We start from the raw sequence: 6534 nt of genomic DNA, 5'->3' as shown, positions 1-6534 counted from the left end.
TGGTAGCTCCCGACATTTGGAGTGCTACCTCTAAGTCACCTAGGAATTCCCCACCCGAATACCTCTAAGGTCTAACAATCTTACCTTAAGGCTCGACAACAGACTGCCACGATCAGGCTCATTCAGTTGTACTTCCCCGAAATCACTAGGCTTGTCAGGCCCTACCTATATGATGACAAAATAATATCCACTTCACAAATTCACAATATTTATTTTCTCCCCTCATTGGTATATGATACTCCATTAAAACCGTCATCTCAAACACAAATTAAAATCACCATTATTTCATCAACTATGAGGTTACACTACGCCAAAAATGACATTTAACAGCGCCCCTTTTACAGCGGTTGCTAAACACAAGCGCTGTTGTAAATATATTTTAAAAATAACGGAGCCTTTTACAACGCTTTTGTTGACATGCGCTATAAAAAAAGCGCTGTTGTAGGTCATATAACGTTTGCGCATAACGTTATAAGGCTTTTACAGCGCTTGTCAAAAAAGCGCTGTAAAATGAAGCGCTTTAGCGTATCAGTTACAACGCTTTTTTCACAAGCGCTGTAAACACATGCGCTTTCAAATATTTGAACTACCTAATATAGCGCTTTATTCACAAGCGCTGTAAACACATGCGCTTTCAAATATTTGAACTACCTAATACAGCGCTTTTTTCACAAGCGCTGTAAAATCTACTATTTTTTACACATGATCTGTTATGTTTTGGGAACCCTAATATCCTCTACGTACTGTGCGGCCATCTACGTTGTCTCAGGTATTTTTTACACATGATCTGTTATGTTTTGTTATATATATATTAAATCTACTAAAAATTGTTATATATATATTAAATCTCTTCTACACATGATCTGTTATGTTTTGAAATTGTCAAAAATTGTCAAAAACTCATACCACATGATCTGTTCTGTTTTGAAATTGTTAGTTGATATTGGTTTCTTTTTGAAACTTGTTGATATGTTTTGAAAGCTTATTATTTTTGTAACTGCATTTATATAGGTGGTATAATATGGATAGGAAATGTATGTCAGCCAATCGATTGTCAAAAGAGTATGAAATTGGAGTGAAGGAGTTTGTTGAGTTTGCAGTGAAGAATGCAAAAGATCCAAATAGAGTAGTTTGTCCTTGTTTAAAATGTTGTTTTGGAAAACGTGTTAGAGAAGATGAATTAGAAGGACATCTAGTATGTAATGGAATTGATCAAAGCTACACATGTTGGATAAGACATGGTGAGAAAAAAAAAAGGAAACATTAATTTTGAGAATAGTTCGACATATGCTTCAACTGACTTCGATACAGATACATATGAGCCGGACCGAGTTGATGAGATTGCAAAAGCAGTTGAAGAAGATCTTCGAGATTGTCCTAAAATGTTTGAAAGTTTGTTGAGTGATGCAGAGAAAGAATTATATAATGGTTGTACTAAATTCACAAGACTGTCAGCGATATTAAAGTTGTACAACTTAAAAGCGAGTAATGGATGGTCTGATAAAAGCTTTACAGAATTATTAACACTCATAAAAGATATGTTGCCAGATGATAATGAACTTCCCAGTCGAACCTACGAGGCTAAACGGATTTTGTGTTCTATTGGAATGAGTTACGAAAGGATTCATGCGTGTCCTAACGATTGCATTTTATTTCGAAACGAATATGAACTACTTAAGGCGTGTCCGAAATGCAATGTCTCTCGATATAAGAAGAAAGAATCTACTCCAGCAAAAGTCGTGTGGTATTTTCCTATAATACCAAGATTTAGGCGCATGTATCGCAGTGAAGAAGATTCAAAACACTTGACATGGCATGCAGATGAAAGAATTAGAGATGGAATGTTTCGACACCCTGCAGATTCCCCACAATGGGCAAAAATTGATCACGAGTATCCTGAATTCGGGATAGAGTCAAGAAATCTAAGACTTGCACTTTCTACTGATGGAATGAATCCACATGGTCTTCAAAGCATCTCACATAGCACGTGGCCTGTGATTTTGGTAATATATAACCTACCTCCATGGTTATGTATGAAGCGTAAGTTTATGATGTTGTCTCTGTTAATTTCTGGACCCAAACAACCGGGGAATGATATCGACGTATACTTGACTCCTCTAATCGAAGATTTAAAAAGTATGTGGGAGACAAGTGTGGAAGTTTATGATGGGTATAGGAAAAAGTGTTTCAATTTGAGGGCTATGTTGTTCGGCACAATTAATGATTTTCCAGCATATGGTAATTTATCAGGATATAGCATTAAAGGTCAGTGTGCATGTCCTATATGTGAAGAGAGTACAAATTGGATGCGGTTGAAACATTGTAAGAAGAATGTGTTTCTTGGACATCGTAGATTTTTACCTTATAGTCATCAGTATCGTGGGTGGAGAAATGCATTCAATGGAAAATCAGAGGAAGGTAAAGCTCCTTTAGCACCGACTGGATATCAAATACTTGAAAAAGTACAAGGTTTGACCAATAAATTTGGCAAACCTTTTGCGGGAGAGCTGGTGAAAACTGGGTGGAAGAAAAAGTCAATTTTCTTTGAATTGCCATATTGGAAGTCATTGTATGTAAGACATTTCCTCGATGTGATGCATATTGAAAAAAATGTATTTGAAAGTGTTATTGGTACGTTACTCAATGTTCCAGGAAAGTCTAAAGATGGCGTCAATGCAAGATTGGACTTGGTCGATATGGGAATAAGAAATGAACTGGCTCCAGTAAAGAAAGGAAATCGCACATATCTACCTCCAGCCGCTCATACTCTATCTAGAAAGGAAAAAATTGTTTTATGTAAATTTCTACACGAAGTTAAAGTTCCAGAAGGATACTCTTCGAACATTAAAAATTTGGTTTGTATGAAAGACCTCAAGTTAAAAGGTTTGAAGACCCATGATTGTCATATTATAATGGAGCATTTGCTACCAATAGGTATACGTTCCATTTTACCTGAAAAAGTTCGACTAGCCTTAACTAGATTATGTTTCTTCTTCAGGGAAATTTGTAGTAAAGTGATCGACCCTCAGAAATTACCGACATTGCAGAGGGAAATTGTTGTTACTTTGTGTGAGCTTGAAATGTATTTCCCACCATCGTTTTTTGATATAATGGTTCACCTTACTGTTCATCTGGTTAAGGAGACACAACTTTGTGGGCCAGCTTATATGAGATGGATGTATCCGATAGAACGATATATGAAAATATTAAAAGGGTACGTAAAAAGTAGAAGTCGACCAGAAGGTTGTATTGCTGAACGATACATTGTTGAAGAGGCTGCTGAATTTTGTACTGAATATCTGTCCAATGTTGAATCCATAGGGCTTCCCATGTCTCGTCATTCGGGAAGACTATCAGGAGAAGGGATAACTGGAAGGAGACTACTGACTATATCAAGGACAGAATGGGAGCAGGCACAATTGTATGTTCTGCACAATGATGATGAGGTTCAACCGTATGTTACAATACACATTGATCAGTTATCTCGTTTGAACATGAATAGGAATCAAAATTGGATAACTCGAGAGCACAATCGAAGTTTTGTAACATGGTTAAAAAATCACATAATGTCAAAATTTGATATAGACCCCGGATCAATTTCAAATAGATTGAGGTGGCTAGCAAATGGTCCGAGCTTACATGTCTTTTCTTACACTGGTTATGTTATTAACGGCTACACATTTTATACCAAAGAACAAGATGATCAGACCACTATGCAAAATAGTGGAGTCACTCTCGTAGCTGAAGCGATGCATGTCTCAAGTGCAAAAGACAAAAACCCAATATATGCAAATCTATCATATTTTGGGGTTATCGAGCGCATATGGGAGTTAGACTACACAATGTTTCGTGTTCCCATATTTGGTTGCAAGTGGGTCGATAATAATAATGGCGTTCGGATTGATGAGTCAGGATTCTTGCTTGTCGATTTTAATAGGGTGGGATACAAAGACGAGCCTTTTATTTTAGCGTCGCAAGCTCAACAAGTGTTTTATGTCACTAATCCTGTTGATGATAAATGGTTTGTTGTCCTATCGACCAATAAAATAAGTGATGATAACAATAATGATGAAGATGTTGGTAATGATCTTTTATTTGCAACATCACAACAACCACATGAAATTGATTCAACTGATGATGGTTTATATCTTAGAGATGATCATGATGAGGGAATTTGGATTAATCCATCGTTTCGTATTGTAAATGGACAAACAAATGTGAATGCCACCAGGAAAAGAAGAAGGGCATCTTAATGTATATGTTTAATTGTTTTATATAAGCCATGCATGTAATCTGAATTATTGTGATAAATATGAATATAATCTGAATTATTGTGATAAATATGAATATAATCTGAATTATTGTGATAAATATGCATGTAATCTGAATTATTGTGATAAATATGAATATAATCTGAATTATTGTGATAAATATGCATGTAATCTGAATTATTGTGATAAATATGCATGTAATTTGAATTGAGTGTTTTATACTAATGTCACTTATATAATGTAAATTAAGTGCCAATTCGATTGTAATAAATGTATGATCAGTTACAGTCATCCAAAATTGAACTTAAATAAAACCAACACAAAAATAACATACTGAGATCTTTTACAGCGCTTTTTATACAAAGCGCTGTAAACGACCCTTTTGAAAATAAGTAAAAATGACATTTTACAGCGCTTATTTGAAAAAGCGCTGTAAAAAGCTTTATTAATAATAATTATCAGACACCTAACATGACTATCTCTAACAGGATTTTCTTCAAACACCTTGTACGCATCATGGGAATCCCCAAAAACACATTGTTAACAAAAACATCAGACTCAAACCCATTTTTTGCAACATGGCAATGAACCTGAATACCAAGTTTCGATTTAAGAAGGAAAGGGAATGTAAAGAGATAAAAAGGGTGTTGAGGTAGAGATTGAATTGTGAAAGAGTAAGCTTTGATGTTTGTGAAGAAGATGCATAAAAGTAGAAGAATTTGGTGAAGAGGAAGGGATTTTGGTGGTGACCAGTTACTACTATGTGGGTTTTGCATGTTGAGCTTGTTTAAAAAATAACATAACAAAACACAAAAACAATAAGGCCTTTTACAGCGCTTGTTTAACAAAGCGCTGTAAAAGGCTTTAAAAAAAACCTTCATAATAACATAATAAAACAAGGAGGTCTATTACAGCGCTTTTGCAAATAAGCGCTGTAAAATACTGTTTTAAAAATAAAATAAAGAGACCTTTTACAACGCTTATTTGAACCAGCGCTGTAAACGGGTTTTATGTATAACGTAATAACACAATGAGGTCTATTACAGCGCTTTTGCAAATAAGCGCTGTAAAATATTGTTTTAAAAATAAAATAAAGAGACCTTTTACAGCACTTACGTGGGTTTTGCATGTTGAGCTTGTTTAAAAAATAACATAACAAAACACAAAAACAATAAGGCCTTTTACAACGCTTGTTTAACAAAGCGCTGTAAAAGGCTTTAAAAAAAACCTTCATATAACATAATAAAACAAGGAGGTCTATTACAGCGCTTTTGCAAATAAGCGCTGTAAAATACTGTTTTAAAAATAAAATAAAGAGACCTTTTACAGCGCTTATTTGAACAAGCGCTGTAAACGGGTTTTATGTATAACATAATAACACAATGAGGTCTATTACAACGCTTTTGCAAATAAACGCTGTAAAATACTGTTTTAAAAATAAAATAAAGAGACCTTTTACAGCGCTTATGTGAACAAGCGCTGTAAACGGGTTTTATATATAACATAATAAAACAATGAGGTCGTTTACAGCGCTTATATGGAAAAGCGCTGTAAAAGAGCCTTTTAAAAAATTAAATAAGGACGCCTTTTACAGCGCTTTTCAAACAAGCGCTGTAAAAGGGTTATAAAAAACGCCGTAAAAGGGTTACGTATATATAACAGTAACCGCTTCAGTTTCCTCTTCATTACGTAAACTTCACTATCATCTCAACCTTCATCGTTCTTCTCTTCTTTTGCAAACCCTATCATCCCGTCCATTACGAACCTTATTTCCACGATCATCTCCTTCATTTCGAACCTTATTTCCATCCAAGATCATCTCTCCCATTTCACACAATATATTTTCATTGAAATACGTAACCCTCATTACGTATTTCTTCAAACCGTATTTCTGTGAACCATATTTCTGTGAACTTTCTGCAAACCCTCTTTTCTTTGCATTTCGTCTTTCTTCGAACCATCATTATTCAGGTATTGATGTTATTAAATTTTTGTAATCATTAGAATGCATGTTGAGCTTTTTTAAGATATACTGATACATGTTGAGCTTGTTTATAATAATGTATGATCCATGTTGAGCTTGTTGATGTTATACTAAACTGCATGTTGAACTTGTTGTAGTTAAATGGATACAAACAAAGATATAGAAGTTCAAAATGAAGAAGTTGGCAACTCTAAGACTTACGAAAAAGAAGTCAAACGTGGTGCAACTATCATGCAAAAGGTGATTAAAGCAAGGAGTAATGGCATTAAATTTGAGGTA

The sequence above is a fragment of the Cicer arietinum genome, chromosome 5 (assembly GCF_000331145.2).
Source record: "Cicer arietinum cultivar CDC Frontier isolate Library 1 chromosome 5, Cicar.CDCFrontier_v2.0, whole genome shotgun sequence".
Lineage (NCBI taxonomy): Eukaryota > Viridiplantae > Streptophyta > Magnoliopsida > Fabales > Fabaceae > Cicer > Cicer arietinum.
Note: the sequence above shows the minus strand (reverse complement) of the source record.